Source organism: Rhipicephalus microplus, chromosome 1 (assembly GCF_043290135.1).
Source record: "Rhipicephalus microplus isolate Deutch F79 chromosome 1, USDA_Rmic, whole genome shotgun sequence".
Lineage (NCBI taxonomy): Eukaryota > Metazoa > Arthropoda > Arachnida > Ixodida > Ixodidae > Rhipicephalus > Rhipicephalus microplus.
Window position 1 is genome coordinate 182,989,585 of NC_134700.1, and position 18,872 is coordinate 183,008,456.

The window sequence follows — 18,872 nt, forward strand, 5'->3', positions numbered from 1 at the left end:
CTATTACCCATTTGGCGGCATGCTCTTCGGCCTGCATAGGCAAGAAGAATTCATGACATGGATTATAACATCAAGCGGAACTTATGCCATCAGTTCCGCCTGAAAAAGGTCGCTCCCGCTTTTTTTGGCTACACTGATAGTGCGAGGGCTGCAGGAGCCGGGAATTTCGTCTTTTCGAATTGCTCCGCTATCTTCAGTGATGGGAGCAATAGGGCTGTTCTCGATGCCTTCTGTGTACACAGAATACGGCCAATACATTGAGATTCTAAGCCTTTTTCCCGCGCTCAATTTCTGGGTAGCCAACTAGCGATTTGTCATGGTTAACTTTTTTTGTCTCTTGACTGTTTCGCTTTAACGCTCTTAACTTATCTCTCTCATAATCTGAAACTATGAAAGGTCTCGTTTGAGCTTAGAAAAAAAACACAGACAGACAGACAGACAGACAGACAGACAGACAGACAGACGGACGGACGGACGGACGGACGGACGAACGGACGGACGGATGGATGGATGGATGGATGGATGGATGGATGGATGGATGGATGGATGGATGAATAGATAGATAGATAGATAGATAGATAGATAGATAGATAGATGGATGGATGGATGGATGGATAGATAGATAGATAGATAGATAGATAGATAGATAGATAGATAGATAGATAGATAGATAGATAGATAGATAGTCAAAAAGAAATTGGAATGCTACACTTAAGCCACGTCCGGCTTTGGTGCATAACGGTAGCGGTATATCCCAATTATATCTGTGGTTTTACGTGCTTAAACCATGCTAAGACTAAGACGCCCGCCGTCGTGGATGACTCGGAACATTTCGATCACCTGGTTTCCGTCAACATTCACTGACATTGCAAAGTACGTGTGACTCTAGCATGTCAGTTCCATCGAAGTGGGGCCATCGCGGTCGCGATATTAGGGTCAGTTCCCTTGTACTGTAACCGCTTTACTAACCAAGCGGATGTAGGGAGGTACGAAGGAAAAAAAAACGGTAGAAGGAAAGAAGGAATCGAACGCTGTGCGTTACTGTTATTTCACTACTATCATCAGCTTAATTTATTGATGCGCCGAAGAACAACCATCATTATGCCATATCTAATTGAAATTTTCGCATTGCTTGTGTGAAAATTCGTTCGGTCGCTCGTGGTAAAGGTTGGCAGATAGTGTGAAAAGGAACAATTTATTATCATGCTGCTTTCCTCAGTTGACATATCTGTGCTTTCCATTCTGCGTGGCGTTTCTGCGACATCTTTTCTGCCGGTTGGCCAATTCTCGCAAATGGTTATCCACTCTCTTCAGGAAGTTGTCAAATCATTCTTATTTGTGATTTTATTGATGGGGTGTGCCACAGCTTGTGTCCTTCTGTAAGTACATTGACTAGAAGCGAAGCTTCAAGTAATCATGTAGACTAGGCCTCCAACTACGCTCGTTCGCTTTACAGCGAAAGCTGTTATGAGATCACAACTCGGGTCACGCGTGGCACTGTAGTTGTCCGCCGCCGTCGATCTCCGTAACCACTATCCCACGAATGAAGAACAAAACAAAAAATCACAGCATATCCCCGGAGTGCATGATGATGAGTGTGGTGAAGCGTCCATTCATCCATCCGTGCGTTCGTCTGTGCGACCGTTTGTGCGTCCATGCACCTGTCCGTGCCTCCATCCGCCTTTGCGCCCTTCCGTCCGCCCGTGCATTCGTCCATGCGTCCGTCCATCCATGCGTCCATCCGTACATCTACCCATGCGTCCGTCAGTGCATCTGTCTGTCCATCCGTCCGTCTATCTAATGTACACTCTAAGTACCGTCATCTCGCATCTTTTCATCATATATTCGGATGGATGGATGGATGAATGGATGGATGGATATGGCTGTACCCTTTAGATCGGGCGGTGGCTTGCGCCACCAAGCCGTAATACTTAATGAACCAAAAACTAGATTTATTTTTTTTCTTTAAAAAGTGAGTTTGAGGATTCGTACTTTGCAGTGAAGAGTTTAATTTTCACTCGTGCCTTGACTTTAGCCACCAATCAGATAACCTCCTTCTAATTAAGTCTACCCGCTTAAAGTCTATTTTGCCCTCCCGGTCCCTAAACCCCAGTGCTTTGAAAAACTCTGCGCCATCATCCTGAACTATAGGGTGAAGCCCTTTACAGAACATTATCAAGTGTTCGGCAGTTTCTTCTTCCTCTCCACACGCATTGCATACTGTGTCTACTCCTTCGTATTTGGCCCGATATGTCTTGGTTCGCAGTACTCCCGTCCTTGCCTCAAACAGTAGAGAACTACCCCGAGTATTATCATAGATCCTTTCCTTGGCAATTTCCTGCTTAAAAGTTCGATAGATCTCTAGTGCGGACTTCTTAATCATGCTCATTCTCCACATGTCAATCTCCATTTCCTTCACTTTCTTCTTAACCGATAGTTCTTTCTGGTTTGGCCACATGCTGTTTTCCAAGTATTTACCAGTCAATTTAGTGGTTCGCTTCCTCCATTTTGTATCGACATTCTTCATGTACAAGTAGCTGAAAACCTTCCTAGCTCAACGCTCCTCTCCCATTTCTCTCAATCGCTTCTCAAATTTTATCTTGCTGCTAGCTTCCCTGCCCTCAAATGATGTTCATCCCATATCACCTTGTACTCCCTGATTTGGTGTATTCCCGTGAGCTCCTAAAGCAAGCCTACCTATTCCTCGTTGCTTAATTTCTAATCTTGCTTGAACTTCTGATCTCATGCACAAGACCTCATTGCCGAACGTCCGCCCAGGAACCATGACCCCTTTCCATATTCCTCTCACAACATCATACCTATTGTAATTCCACAGTGCCCTATTTTTCATCACTGCTGCATTCTTGTTACCTTTAGTCGTCACGTATATTTCGGGTTCCTTCAGGTACTCGGTCCCATTGCTTATCCATACGCCCAGATATTTGTATTTATCTGTTATTTCTAGCGTGACCTCTTGTATTCTAAGCTCACTACCTTCGTTGTCATTGAAAATTATTGACTGCTGATTTTTCCTTACTGAATCTAAAATCTAACCTATCTCCCTCATTACCGCAGATGTCCATCAATCTCTGCAAATCTTCCTTGTTGTTGGCCATTAGCACCATATCATCTGCGTACATTAATGCTGGTAGTGCCTGATCAATAAGTTTTCCTTCTTTGACTAAAGAGAGGTTGAAGCCCAGTCCACTTCCCTCTAATTTGGCCTCTAATCCTTGTAGGTACATCACGAATAATAAGGGTGACAGGGGACACCCCTGCCTAAGCCCCCGTTTCACCTCTGCAGGCTTGGATACCTGTTTTTCCCACTTTATAACTACCTTGTTACCTTTATAGATACCCTTTAAAAGATTAGTGACTACAGGTTCCACGCCTAGTGTGTCGAGTATTCCCCACAATTCCTCTTGAACCACGCTATCGTACGCTCCCTTGATATCCAAGAATGCTAGCCACAGGGGCCTATGTTCCTTTTCTGCTATTCCTCATATAGAAGCACCGCCATCTAGCAGACATTCCAAGGACTAAGCAAGAGGTGGCACTCGCGCACTTTCTTACAGCCTGCGCTTCTTGTCTATTTTTCACCTTTCACCACCTCTAGTTAATGGCTATATACTAGTTCACTACATTCACGGCACTGTGGCCCAATCCTCGCTAAACCTTGCTAAAACCAAAGAGGTTATGGCCAGTGAGTTGAACGTAACAACCCTTTCTGGTCAGATAGTGCTCAAAGTGCGTCCTTCTGATCCTAGTTCTTTAGTAAGCATCAAATTCAAGCCAAATTTTATTGAAGACTAAGTCGTCAATACTCGTCTCTATAGGTAATTTCATCAGAAACAACTTTTTATTTATGGTTAATATGCGCGGGTTTCCTCCTCAATTCAGTTCCCGAGTAACGTAACGCCTGCTGCTGTCCTACTAAGAAGGACTGTGGACTCGTCAAGCTACTCATTGTAGTAGCTTTTTGCGACAGCTCCTATCCTCCCCCCCCCTTTTTTTTAAAAAAATTAAATAAAATTGAGTTTTATTTGATTTGAAAGGGTGCGTGCATGCCGCTCCTCTAGTCCGGCCGTGGAGGTGGCAATGTACTACTACTACTACTACAACTACTATTACTACTACCACTACTACTACTACTACTACTACTGCTACTACTATACTATACTATACTATACTATACTATACATACATCGTGGACGTGCGAACCGCAGCTTAGGGAACTTCACCCCAAGAAAGTTATTATAAAAGACACAGTAGGACTCAAACCCGGGCTCGCTGCGTGCCAACCCAGTATTCTACTACTACCCAACGTCGGTGCCATGAACTTGTTCGCAAACTTGCCTTAGACAGGCTTGATTTCGAGAAAGGAATCGCGTTATTATGCGTAATAAAACGCTTTAGAACATAAAAAAATCCAGGCGTCACGCAATGCGGATAGCGTAACGAGTGGGTCGTCTAATGCTCCAACCATTTACAAAAGCTTGTTCTTGATTATCTATTAACTGTGGCGCATACCCACTTGAGGCATAATTCCTCATCGTCGTCAGCCACTGCGTGAACGATTGGCACAAAATTCCTTGCAAGTGTGTAGCGGGTACCACGCTTCTCAGAAAAGTGACAAAAGATAGCGTAGCGAATCCCGGCGTGCTACCCAGGAATGATTATTGTTAATGCCATAGTTGGTACCCAGCAAGTATGCGGTAGCAAATAACCGACGAGTGTTTAGAAAAGGTTTTGAAAGGCCGCTCTTCTAGCTTTCGCTGTGAATGTGTTGCCCCTTCTAAGCTAACCTAGCGTTCTTTTTTGGGAGGGCACACTTTGATAAGCTCTCCAAAGTTGCATGTGCAAACTTACGCCGAATAATGAGCATAGTAATGGAGGTAGTTGCGAGAATTCTCAATTGATATTAAAAAATTTTTTCCACCTCCAGGCGATGTACTGGCAACGGTAACTTAAGGATCCACGTCCGTTACCTGGATATTTATATCTTACAAGTCACACTGTTTCAACGCAGAGGCGTCATTGTGGCAATAGTGGGATAAAGGCTACTATGTGACGGATGATTATGTCGACGACGGACATAAGAGATATCGTGTGAAGAGTTCTTTGGGGAGCCTGCAGCTGGATAGTAGCAGATCGGCGGACGCGCTTTTTTCTGGACTTGCTGTCAGTGGACTCGTCTGCAGGAGGTTGCCCTATACCTACGGACACCACTCGTTTAGGCAAGTTTGTCCCCGTTTTTGGAGTTTCCGAGATTTTCCTATCAACCCCGCGGTGGCAAGGCTAGGCCTATCTCCTAGGCCAAGCCTGGCCTGGGCCGCGTCGCCCGGCGTCTGACTTGCGCCCGGTGACCGTGGGTCTTGTTGGGCTGAAGATGGAGTACTACGTCGAAGGGGAGACTATAACACCAGAAGATTTTGAAGCGGGAGAGTGGGCTCCAGTGCTGAAGGCACAGGACCGATTTAAGAAGACTCAGCATGGCGACAACGCCAAGAGTAAGCTTTGCGAGACGCAGGCCGGCATCGACGGGCGCAAGACGCACGGAGCGCAGAAAGTCAAGCGGGGGAAAGCGCCGGTATGGAAGAAACGCGGACCGTTTCTCAAGTTGCCAGCCACGGATTTCAAGATTGTGTACAGGCCCCAGAATTGGGACTTGAGTGTTGTGACAGCGAGAGAACTCGGATGTGCACTGAGAGCAGCAGCGCGTCTAACGAGTGCGATTGCCGCGGAAGAAGACATTGTGCGGGTTAATGGCACAAACAACACGTTGACGGTGAGCACATCGTGCATAAATCGCAGTGGGGCATATGCGACTGTGAAGACGCTCAAGCTGGGTGATCGTGACCTGCCGGTTTCGGCGTTCGTGGCGCCGTTGGAGAACTCCGTGCGGGGAGTGATTTATAATGCTTATGATGGATGCCCAGTGGAAGAAGTTCGGGCGGGATTCCTGAAGAAGAATGAAGGCATAGACATTCTGGACGCGAGACCTCTGGGAAAGTCAAAGGCGATTCAGATTACGTTCGGGGGAAAACGCATACCCCGGCAGATTACTTACTGGAACTGTCTGTACGCTGTGATCCCGTACAGAAATTTAGTCGAGACCTGCTACAACTGCAGACGAGTTGGACATCGAGCGGACGTTTGCTATCGTCCGAAGAGCAACCTATGTCACCGTTGCGGGAAGGACCATCCTGCCCCGCCAGAAGGAGAGCCACCTACGTGCACGCCGGACTGCATCGTGTGCCATGGTGCGCATCACACAGGGAGCCGGAACTGCAAGTTTCGCCTGGCTCGCAAGCCACCGACAGGCCGGCAGCAGAGCATCGAAAGAGAGAGCGAAGCTGGCAACGATAAGCGTTCCTCGAGGGCCACGAAGCGGTCACCGAGGGGTAAAGAAGGCAGAAGCAAAAGCAGGGACCGGTCGAGTTCCTTCCCGCCATTGCCAGGGCGCGGGGGCGGCCACGATGGTGGACGAGCATCCAGTACCAACAGCTGCGCACGCGACACCAACAAAAAGGTGAGCTTGTCAAGCACGGCCTCCCAGAACGAAACCGCTCGAGAGAGGGAGTTAGCAGCGCTGGTTCAGCGACAGGGAGACTTGATTAAAAGAATGGAAAACAGAATTGCAGAGATGGAACGCGCACTTAGGAACGACCAACGGCAGGGGACACAGGAACCAGCCGTGCAAGGCCTACAAAAAGTGACGCAAGAGGCGTCTGCTCGCGTACAGGAGAGTGCAGCTATGGAAGTGGAGAATCGGGGGTCAGTGAAGAGACCACTGCCGGGGGATGAGGTAGCTAACGCAAAACGATTAGCCGAAACGTCACCAGTAGACATGCCACAGCCTGTTTTTAAGGTCATTAGTCTTAAGTCGGATGTAACAACACTTGCGGATAAAGTAGGCAAACAAGGGAAAAGACAGGATAGGTTGGAGGCTCGAGTCGACAAGATCGAAGCCAGATTAGACACAATAGAGGAGCGTCTCGGTATGCTCTCCACTGAATTGAAGGATTCCCAAACCCAGGTCATGGGCATGTTTCAGCAGCTTCATACTCTATTGGAGGCAAGACTGCCTCCCGTGGGTGGCCAAGTGCCATTAGTCAACCTGGTGCCTCATCATGGCGCCTCGCCAGCAAATTGAGGTTTGGCAGTGGAACTGCAGGGGCTTTCGTCAAAAGCGGGGTAACCTGCAGTTGCACGTACAAAATCTGGACAGTAAATCAGACATAATAGCCTTACAGGAGGCTAGTGGTTCCGTAAAATTACCTGGATTTAAGGCATTTACAGCGCCAGGAATTGATTCAAGGGGCGTATCACGTGTCTTCACAGCCGTGCTAGTCCATCGCAACATCACTGCCATTCAGCATTCCGTAGATAGCAGCAGGGAAGACTATGTCTTGCTTGAGATTTTGCCTAAACGAAAGTATGAGAAGAGTCTGTTTTTACTTAATGTGTATAGTTCTCCTAAAGATAAAAGATTGGGCTTGCCACAACTCCTGATTCAAACTCAACGGTTAGCAGCTCGCGTTCCGCTTATAGTGGTAGGAGATTTCAATGCGCCTCACCCGGAGTGGGGTTATATTCGAGCGAGCCCAAAGGGCAATCGGCTTTGGCAAGTTGCCCGGGATCTGCGATGGACGCTGTTAAACAATCCACAAGATCATACGAGGATAGGCAACAGCATAAGCATGGATACCTCCCCAGACCTTACGTTCTTTAGAGGCATCAGTAATGCAAAGTGGATTAACACGGGACAAGCGCTAGGAAGTGATCACTATATCCTTTCCACGACGTTTAGCGCTGCGAAGCATAAAGACAAAGTGAGGGGACATAGAATTACAGATTGGGACAGATTTAGGAAAAACAGAGCAGACACTGTAAACGGGAAAATTATGACCTGGATGCATGGGTACAGGCGCTCAAGGAGGATGTAAGTAATACCACGGTAGAAGTGCCAGTCGAGCAGGAGGAGTTTACCGCTGACTCGAGACTATTTCACATGTGGGAAGCGCACGCGAGTCTCTTGAGAAGGTGGAAGAAGCAAAAACATAATGGCGTCCTTCGCAGAAGGACTGCCAAGTTAGAACGTAAAATCGAAAATTATACAATTGAGTTGCAAGCCAAGCAGTGGGGCTAGATTTGTGATCGCATGATTGGACAGTTTGGATGCAAAAAGACATGGCAGCTGTTAAGGAATCTTTTGGATCCGGCAGCAACAAAATCGGCGCAACGGGGGCAAATGACTCGGTTAATGCATCAATATGAAGGCACAATTGGAGAGTTTATACAGGAGCTCCGGAATCGGTACATAACTGATGGAGTAGACGGTTGCTTACCACACTACTCGGGGGTGGAAAACTCAGACCTAGATGAAGAGTTCACAATTGCGGAGGTGGAGTTTGCCATGGGGCAGCTGCGTACTACGTCTGCCGCAGGTCCGGATGGAGTTACTAATAAAATGCTGAGAAACCTAGATTTCAAATCGGTCGGTGCGATCACTGACTTGATAAATGAGTATTGGGTGGCCGGGGAGATCCCAGCACAATGAAAGCATGCTAGGATTATATTTATTCCGAAGCCAGGCAAGAAACTCTGCTTAGAAAACCTGCGCCCCATATCGCTGACATCATGCGTGGGCAAATTGATGGAGCACGTGGTTCTCAACAGGCTTCAGAATTATGCAGAGGACAAGGCCATCTTTCCCCCAACTATGATGGGTTTCAGGGCCAATTTGTCCACACAGGATGTCATGATACAGTTAAAACATGATGTAGTCAATCCAGGGCATGGCACGGGCACCAAAGCTGTATTGGGGCTTGACCTGAATAAAGCTTTCGACAATGTTTCGCATGAGGCAATATTGAATAACCTATCGGAAATTGGCCCAGGGGTCAGGACATTTCGCTACATCAGATCATTCTTGGAGGGCCGAACCGCAGAAATTTCAATAGGAGATATCAAATCGGACTCATTCGCGTTGGGAGGCAAAGGGACGCCGCAGGGTTCAGTTTTGTCACCGTTCCTGTTTAACATCGCCTTAATTAAAATACCGCCGAGGCTGGAGGAGATACCGGGACTCAAACACACATTTTATGCAGATGATATTACTCTATGGGTAACCAGGGGTAGTGACGCGCATCTGGAAGAAACACTGTAACAGGCAGTTAATATTGTCGAAGAGTTGGCAGGGGAGGCGGGACTTTCATGCTCTCAGCCAAAGTCCGAGCTCTTTGTGGTTCGGGACAAACCCAGAGGGCTACATGCAAGACACTATATTCCGCCACCGCCGTTAGAGGTAAAGGTAGGGGGTAGGCCGGTAGCTGAAGCTCAAACGATTAGAATTCTTGGCCTATATCTGCAAACTAACAGGAAGAATAGGGTGGCCCTTGAAAAACTTAAGACCACGGTCAATGCTACTGTCAGGCTAATCAGAAGAATCGCTAACCGTAAGAGCGGGGTTAAAGAAAAAGAACTCTGTAAGCTGGTACAGGCGTTTGTGCTCAGCAGGATTACTTACGCGACACCTTATATGAAGTTGGATGCCGCAGAAAAAGGTAAGGTCGAGGCTATGATCCGGCAAGCTTACAAGGCAGCGCTTGGGTTGCCTAACAACGCACCTACAGAAAGGCTGTTAAAACTAGGGGTACACAACACCCTGGATGAATTATGGGAGGCGCATCTGGTGATGCAGCACGCTAGGCTTTCGACAACCAAAGCGGGCAGGATTATATTGGAAAGGATTGGCATTGGAGCAGAGGCTCCCACTGGGGACACTAAAATTCAGGTGCGGCGAGAGTTACATAAGGCCCTGTACATAAAACCTTTGCCCAAAAATATGCATCCTATTCACCATACGCAGCGCAGGCAGGCAAGAGCCAGAGCTTTACACGTTGAGTACGGCGAGTACAAAGCGGCAGTCTATACAGATGTTGCGGAATATAAGGACAAAGACGCTTTTGTGATTGTGGTGGTGGACAGGCGGGGGCGCTTGATCGCTTCTGGATCAGTCAAAACCCGCTCCTCGGAAACTGCAGAGGAAGCGGCAATAGCGCTAGCTATAACTAATTCGCAGTCAGATTTGATTTTCAGTGATTCAAAGACAGCCATCCGAAATCTGGCGAGGGGTAGAATATCGGCGACCGCTGCACGATTTCTGCATAGGGCCACGGGACGAGAAATGAGAGAAATAGAAATTGTCTGGGTACCAGCACACTCTGGGAACCCTGGGAACAAGGCGGCTCACCTGAATGCTCGAGGTTTCGTCAGCCGGGTAGGTGAGCCGCCAGTTCCGGGGAGGTCCGCGAGAGATGGGCTGGTGTCCTTTCATGACATAACGAATCATTATAAACTAGAGCGGAGGTTTTATCCGCCCCCGCACAAGCGGTTGACTAAGGCGCAGGAATGCGTCTGGAGAAAACTGCAGACGCGATCTTTTCCCAACCCTTACGTGTTGAACAAAATGTACCCGGAGGAGATTAAGCCGCAATGCAAATGGTGTCAGGCTGTGGCAACATATGATCACATACTTTGGGAGTGTAGCATAGTGCCGCCGCCGGTGGATATTATGCGTGATCCCTCTCTTGAGAACTGGGAGGCCGTGTTGACCAGCTCAGATCCAGTCGTCGAGTTAAGGGTCGTGGAGTGGGCCACACAGGTCGCCGCCAACCTTGGGTTGATGGCCATCTAACACGGAATCATCCTCAGTTGCTTTCTGACGAAATAAAGTTTTTCCATCCATCCATGGATAGTAGCATCGGACTGTCTAGCCTTGCCGATTTTGACGTCGACATAGGAGCTGCACGTGAAACCAAGCGAGGACACACTTCCAGCTCTTGCTCCGGTGAACGCAGTTGTGGCCGTCGTAAATACCAACGGTCCAAAAAACCTCGACCCTCTTTTGGAAGGTCGAACAGTGCGTTGTGATTTGGTTAAGAAAGTGTCCCCTGGACACTTTCCAGGACACCGTCTAGAACTATGCGCCCAGGTTAGTCTTTACTTTTATTATGGCTACTACACTGCATAATATTTCATTGAACGCTCAGGGTTTTCGCAGTCCGGCAAAGCAGGCTGAAGTGATTAGTGTCGCCCGTGCTGCAAATTGTGACGTTTTCTGCCTCCAAGAAACAAATTTCTTCTCGCTATCCGACGTGTTTGCTTTTAAACGAAAGTTCAACCTAGATTGTTATTTTTCTTTCGCTACTATTCATTTTACGGGAGTAGGTATTATTTTTTTTATTGGGCTCTATTACGGGATCATCATGCTTTTTACGATGGCGTGGGCAGGGTTTTGGCTTTAGACTGTAGCTACTCTTCTTTTCAGATTAAGGATACTGTGTTTGTATGGGCCATGGCAAGCTGGGCAGTCCAATGACTTTTTTAGAGACCTGGATGTGTTTTTTCTTGATGGTCGTGATGTCATTCGGATTGGCGACGTCAACTGCGTTCTAAATACGCGAACCGATGTACAAGGTCCTGGCTTGGGTCAGTATGCTTGGAATTCACGTGAGCTGCGACGCCTTGTCCGCCACTTTTCATTACTGGACGCGCACAATGTAGTGCACGGAAATACCTTTATTTGGACATGGTGACGTGGACGATCCTCCAGCAGGCTCGACCGGGCTTATATCTCACGTGCGTTAGAGGCGTTTGTCTCCGATTTATGCGTTCCGTCCTTCCCACCTTCTCCTGTGTACGTATCTTATCATCGGTCTATTGTCTTGAAGCCCGGTCCATTTTCTTTTTCAGAAAAGCCATGACGTCTTCATGTTCGCGTCCTGCAGGACGCACGCTCAATATCAAATTTGTCACGCGCAATACGTGTGTCGCTTACGGCGTCTGGTCCTGAAGATTGGGATGCGTTTAAAAGACAGTGGCGCCTGCACTGCGAAGTAGAGGGGCGTTCGCTTCGTCGAAGCGTTTCTGAAAAGCTTGCTGATACTGCGATGAAGTTACGCATTGCTTTGCGCGCCGAAACGCCTTCTTCTCTGATGCGAGCTTGGCAGTGTGAACTGCGTGAACGCTTTCAGCGCTTGACTGCTGCTTCGTCCCTGGCGGCAGTAGCATGGCACTGTAGACACAACCCATATGCACATCCCGAGGTGCTGCGCTACGCGAGACATTCTTTTTTTGGGCAATCACAGTCATCTGCCTCTATGACAGCACAAATACCACCTGCGCAGCCGCTTCCTACGCGTGACCGACCTGTTTTCTTGGCGCATTTTGAAGCAATGTCGTGTTCGGCCATGCAGACTAACTGTGATGAAACACCGCCAATGCTCAGAAGTTTGCCCCGTACTCTCTAAGACAAAATTACCCGAAAAAGGCGTAACAGAGCCCAATAGGCGCGTGCGATGAACGGATAGACCGTTGAGGAGCAACCACAGAGAAAAGCGTGCCGCGCGAAACCACTTAGTTTCGAAACACGCTCTAAAGGGATGAACCGCCTGGGAATTGCAGGCAGCGCGAAAAGCGTTGCCAAGGTGACCAGCCCTCCTTCTCCTCCTCTGCTGGCCCAGTCTTTCCCCGTATTTCGCCGGCGACTGTTCGCGTTGCGTCGCGCTCGGAGTGCTCGACCACGGCCGCCTTGATTCGACGATCTAAGAATTACGACGTGGTGCTTGTGTGTACGCTTGGATGAGCGTGGGCTGCTGCTTTTGCGTTTCCCTGCACCCGTGCAGTCTAGAGCAAGTCTCGACACGTCACCACGCCGCGCTGCATATTTCTGGCTTCAAGATAGTCACGACCAACATACGACAGCAACAGACGGGAAGGCCAATATGGCGGCCGAGAAGACAACAGGCCTATTGGATATATACTTCAGTCCGACTCAGGACAGAAAACAGCGCTGAATTGTAAGGCAAGTAGGTTATTCTTTATTCTACTCTACTTGTTGCGTGTGCGATACGGATCGCGCTTGCCAGCAACGGGCTCGGTCATGTTGTATATCGCACGCACGAAATCCCTCGCGAAGGTCAGCATCAGCGTTTGCAGTTCGCCTGTGCTTTGCGACCACCTGGAAATCGGCCGCCATTGCCGTCGGCCTCCCGTACGCTCGCTCATCGAGTGCTCGCCTGTCTTCGCCGCCGCGATGAGCTCCGGGCTGACGATATTGCGCTGAGACCTCATCGCTGTGTCTGGAGTCATCGAAAACACGTTGCAGGTTCTCGTAAAGAGCTTGGTTGTAGTATGTCGTGCGCTGTAAGCGCACCAACGGGCTGGCAGGGCTTTCGCTAGCGTCGGAACTCACTGAATATTGGTCGCGATAATAGTTCATTTTCCCGTCAGTCGGTCGCAAGCAGCTCGGGGCTGTCCGTTGGCCGCGGCGGCGGACTCGCGTTTGCGCGCTGCACTCACTCGAGTTTATGGAAAAGAGCCGCATTACCGTGGATTTCTTCGGCGCTAGCTCAAAATCAATGCGCCATCACACACATGTAGCAAAAAAAGAAAAATAACAAGGAACTACAGGAAAGCAAATTTTGAGGCCATAAATGATGAACTTGCGGTATTCCTTGATGTTTTTTTGAAGGATTATGATGAGCGAACTGTTCAAACTAACTGGGATATGTTTTCTTCCGAAGTTCGCCGACTAACCGATAAGTACATCCCCACGAAATTCATTACGACTCATGCACAATGTCCATGGTACAACCCAACCATCAAACGCCTATCAAACAAAAAGAAACGTTTATATCGTGCTGCTAAACTTTCTCAGACTAATGCAAAATGGGTTGCCTACAAAGAAGCTTCTGATAGCTATGTGACAGCTCTAAAAAATGCTAAAGAAAATTTCATGTCGAATGTATTACCTTCCATGCTAAAATCAAGTGTGAAACAATTTTGGCGCACTATTAACCCGACGTCTAATGATTCCATCTCTCTCCTAGATATGTAAGGTGATTATATTTCTGAAAGTGAATGTGCTGGTGTCCTTAATGAAACATTTGTAAACAATTTTTCGCATAAATCCAACAGCTCTTTGCCACACCTACCTTACTGCAATTACGTCCAAATGCCACCAGTGAACATGGACGCTCCTGGTATTGCCGCCCTTATAAGCAATTTGAAGTTTCATTCTTCACCTGGTTATGACAGCGTTGACGCTAAATTTTTGAAAAATACATCTGCAACTAGCTCAATCATCTTGGCAAAAATTTTTCAGCAATCACTCGATCAATCTACGCTACCTCTTCAATGGAAAATCGGGAAGGTGGTTCCTATCTATAAATCCGGAAATAAATGTTCTCCTACTAACTATCGCCCCATTTCCCTTACTAGCACCTGATGCAAGCTTCTAGAACATGTATTATTCACAAATCTTGTAAATTTCCTCCAATCAAACTCCTTTTTCACTCCTGCGCAACACGGGTTTCGTAAAACGTACTCCTGTGAGACACAGCTCATAACCTTCACTGAAAAACGGCACACTATCCTGGACAGTTCGTCTCAAGCAGACTGCATTTATTTAGATTTTTCTAAAGCATTCGATAAGGTCTGTCATCAACTTCTACTTCACAAACTAAGTAACCTCAACCTTGATAGAAACGTGCTACAATGGACTGAATCATTCCTTACCCGCCGCACCCAATTTGTTCATGCTAATGGCTTTAACTCTTCTTTCAGCGAAGTGCGCTCTGGGGTCCCACAAGGATCCGTCCTAGGGCCCCTTCTATTTCTTATCTATATTAATGACCTCCCTTCAAAATTGTGCTCTAATATTCATTTGTTTGCAGACGACTGTGTGATATTTCGTAAGATTAATAATAGTGACGACATTAGAATCCTTCAGTCTGATCTAACTGCTGTTTCTAACTGGTGCCAAACTTGGCTGATGGAATTAAACATTAACGAATGTAAGGTTATGCATGTATCCCGCAACCCCAAGCATCAGTCAACTTATTACCTAAACAACATAGCTTTAGAACTAGTTACATCATATAAGTACCTTGGAGTGCACATTACAACTAATCTCAGCTGGTCAACACATATTGAACATATCATCAACAACGCTAATAGCATGTTAGGGTATTTACGCCGCAATTTTTCTAGAGCCCCATCGTCACTAAAATTATCGCTTTACAAATCCTTAATACGCCCCAAGTTAGAGTACGCAGCATCAGTATGGGATCCAAGCCAAGAAAATCTAATCGCTTCTCTCGAGCTTGTTCAAAATAATTCCACTCGCTTTATCCTGTCAAACTATAACCGTACTGCCAGCATATCTTCAATGAAAAGCAGCCTTTCCCTTCCCTCTTTATCATCACGCAGGAAACTTTTTCGGTTAACCATGCTACATAAAATATATTATCATTCCTTCCTGCGCAACGAACTCTTACCCCAACCACTATACATTTCCCATCGCATTGACCACCGTCACAAGGTTGGCAATAACTATTATCATACAAAATCTGCCACTCAGTCATTCTTGCCCCGTTCGTCCCGGGAATGGAACCACCTTCCCGCTGAAATTGCGGGTATCACCGATAACCAACTGTTCCGTGCTGCCTTAGCCAATATTGTATATGCAGAAATATCTGATGTTTAATCTGTGTTTGTGTGGCCACATTGTTGCGATAATACTAATTTGTTTTGTCTTTCCTTTTCCTTTTTATGTACACAACGTTTTTTTGTAACAATGCTACCTCATGTTATGCCTTTGTTCTGTACCACTCCCCTCTGTAATGCCTCTGGCCCTGAGGGTATAATAAATAAATAAATAAATAAATAAATAAATAAATAAATAAATAAATAAATAAATAAATAAAATCAGCTCGGCGCTGTTCGTGGTGGCGGCCAAGTCTACGCTCGCTTTCCTATTCGAAGTTCGCTGGCGGCAGACACTCCGCGTGCTGCGCCGTGTTTGGTCTCGTGTTCGCTTGCTCGAGCTGAACGACGTCGCTCGCTTAGGACTCGCCGACTTGTTAGCGGCATGGTGGTTCGCGGAGTGGTGGCTGCGGCCGCCGCTCCTTAACTGTTGCGCTACGGGGATCGAAATGAGTCTTTGACGATATGTGACATCACGGTGAAATTATTAGCATGTCATATCTCACGTATGTTTTCATTTCACCTTGCACGTATTTCTCATATGCATTTGTATTCATCCTCTGTCACGTGTGACTCAATATTTTACATACTTATTGTGCAGCCGTGGGCACACACCGTGCTGAAGACTGTGCGCTGGCGTCTGCGATTCCCGTCATCTATCTCTTTCTTCTTAGCAGCTTCAGAAGGAGTGTGTGAGATGTGAAGGTAAAGTTATTTGTGTGTCATATTTTAATGCTTGTTTTTATATTAACGTGCACGTACCTGTCATATGCGTGCATCTTCATCTTCTGTAAGGTGTGTCTAACTATTTTTACTATGTTATTGTACGTGTAGCCGTGGGAACACAACAGGCAGAAGGCTGCGTGCGCTGGCGTCTGCAGTGCCTGTCATATATCGCTTCCGTCGTGGGAGCTCCCCAAGGATTGAACAAGATTTGACAACGAGACTGGACTTGTACACTTCACAATGAATTCACTTAAAAGAATGGAGAAACTTCATGTGTATGTAGAAAAATAAAAAAAAAATGATGTCTCACTTTTGTCTTTCGTTGTTGCCGTGACTGCGAGAACAGTTACATATAGGTGCCTAACTACTTTTTCGCGTGTTCCTTTCTGCGCAATTTGTTGCTCACTGCGCAGAAAAAGAGACTAAAAAGTATTAGGCCTGGTGGAAAATAAACAAAAAACAATGTTTGAACTAGGTACAAAAAGTTCATACGATTGGAGTATTTGAGTGGATCAACCGTCCGTCCGGCAAGGTGCAATTGTGAGGACTAGTGGTTGTCCGGTAAGGTGTAAATGTGGAGATTAACAGTTGCTTTAAAAGATGCAAATGTGAGGACTAAATGTTAGTCCTTTGAGGTGAATTGTGAAACTAATGGTTACTCACTAAGGTGTAAATCTGAGGACTAAATGATAGTCTCTTCAGCTCGTCTGTGGGGACTAACGTTAGACCTGGTGCCGTTAGTCCTTAAAGGGATTAATGGTTGTGGCAGCCTCATTAGTCCCCAAAATGACGAACCACACACCCTTTTAACACCTTTTTGCCTTAAAGTGTATTCCTCAAGAACCTGCGGATTGCCTGCGCATCCCTCCGTCGGCTGAAGAGGTAAATGTGGCACTTAAATCTATGAAACGTGGAACGGCCCCTGGGCCAGACAGTTTTCTTGTTGAGTTTTACTTGACATTTTGGAATGAGATTGGTGCTACCTTTGCCGCGGTTATCCGGCGATGCTACGAAGACGGTTTCTTTCCATTCAGTTTTCGAGATGGATGCATTGTGCTCATTCCAAAAGGTGATGCTTCCTCTGTTAATCCTGAAGATTGGAGACCTATCACGCTCCTCAACTTTCACTATAAGAAACTCGCCGCGGTAGCCCTTCATCGTTTGAGGAGTCTGTTGAACACCCTCGTAGGTCATCACCAGACTTCATAAGTGCTTGGACGAGAAATACACAGCTTGTCATTTACCACACGTGATATCATAGCCTATACTCTGTCGCGATCTGCGCGTGGTATCCTTGTGTCTTTGAACCAGGAAAAAGCGTTTGACCGACTAGAGCACGCGTATATCCTTAATGTGCTCACAGCCTTCGGCTTTTATCATTCGTTTGTGGGAATGATTAAAAATACATACACTGGTCTGAAAAGCCCACTAGTTCTGGATGGCTGGGAAAGTGCCGCTTTTTCCATAACACGTGGGGTCCGTCAGGGATGTCCACTGTTTCCTGTGCTATTTGTCCTCAGCCTTGAGCCATATTTGCGTGATCTTGACGTGCATTCACGTGTCCAGGATCTTGCGCTTCCTGGTGTCATGAAAGTCACTGCTTTCGCTGATGATATAACCTTGTATCTTTCAGTTGAAGTTGAAGGTAAAAAAGGTAAAATTAATAATCTATTTTCATCATGCCATGAAAAAAATTTTGAAAAGCATTTCTAATGTGATGTTTGTTTTGCGTGTACTTAGTGATTGCCTATTCAAGCTGTCCTTAACACTAAACGTGAATTCGTAGTTGCAGCCTATAAAATTGATTTAATGGTATTTATTGATTGATATTCTTCGCGGCTATATTTAGTGGACCAGTGGTGTGTTGTGAAGCTCACCCGAATTCCGTGGCATATAACTGAAAACTTATGAAAAAAAGAACAGTACAAAGGCCGGACCAAGAAAGGAAAAACTTCCTTCGTCCTGACATTGCGCTGTTTTTTTTCTTTTCATGTTTCAAGTTATGTGCTGGCTAGTCCGCCTTTCGCCGCCTCTCCACTTTGTGGCATATGGCTACCAGAAGTTTTTCGTAGAGTAGGTATTAACGGCCGTTAAGGCAACTGTTCGTGCAGTTACGGTATTTAGATTGAAGCAGCTTTTTTGACAAGCCTTCGTAACACAGTCCCGTACATTTGCACCAACCCTCTCGCCACAGGTGTTAGAGCGGTGCCAAGTAGGTCATACCGCAGCTGCGCGTTGACGTCACTCTCTCTCTTTCTCTCTCACCCGCAGTAGCTGCCGGCTCCTCCGCCTGCTCGCAACACACTTCTTTCTCGCTTCACCCTCTCCACCGCCCACAACGCTTGCCCACACGTCGCGTGAAAACACTAGACAGATTTAGTTGCGCGTCCGTAGCAGCCATTCGGACATGGCCTGCAATGGCTTGAAGGCTGCGTCTGTACGGCGGCTGCGGATGTGTGACTAAATCTGTCAGCTCCTTCTGCTGGTTTATCTGTGACGAAACATACACAAAACCTTACCCGCCTCCCGTGTTTTTGCGTTTAAAACAAACGTTTACTCGTGTAAACGCTACACAGAGTTTCGCTTCAAAC

General features: G+C 46.9%; 1 protein-coding gene across 1 annotated transcript in view; it reads right to left on the reverse strand.

The window, feature by feature from the left end:
- Positions 1-18,872, reverse strand: part of tim (timeless) — a 132,774-nt gene that overhangs the window by 106,186 nt on the left and 7,716 nt on the right. The gene's annotated exons all lie outside the window — the stretch shown is intronic.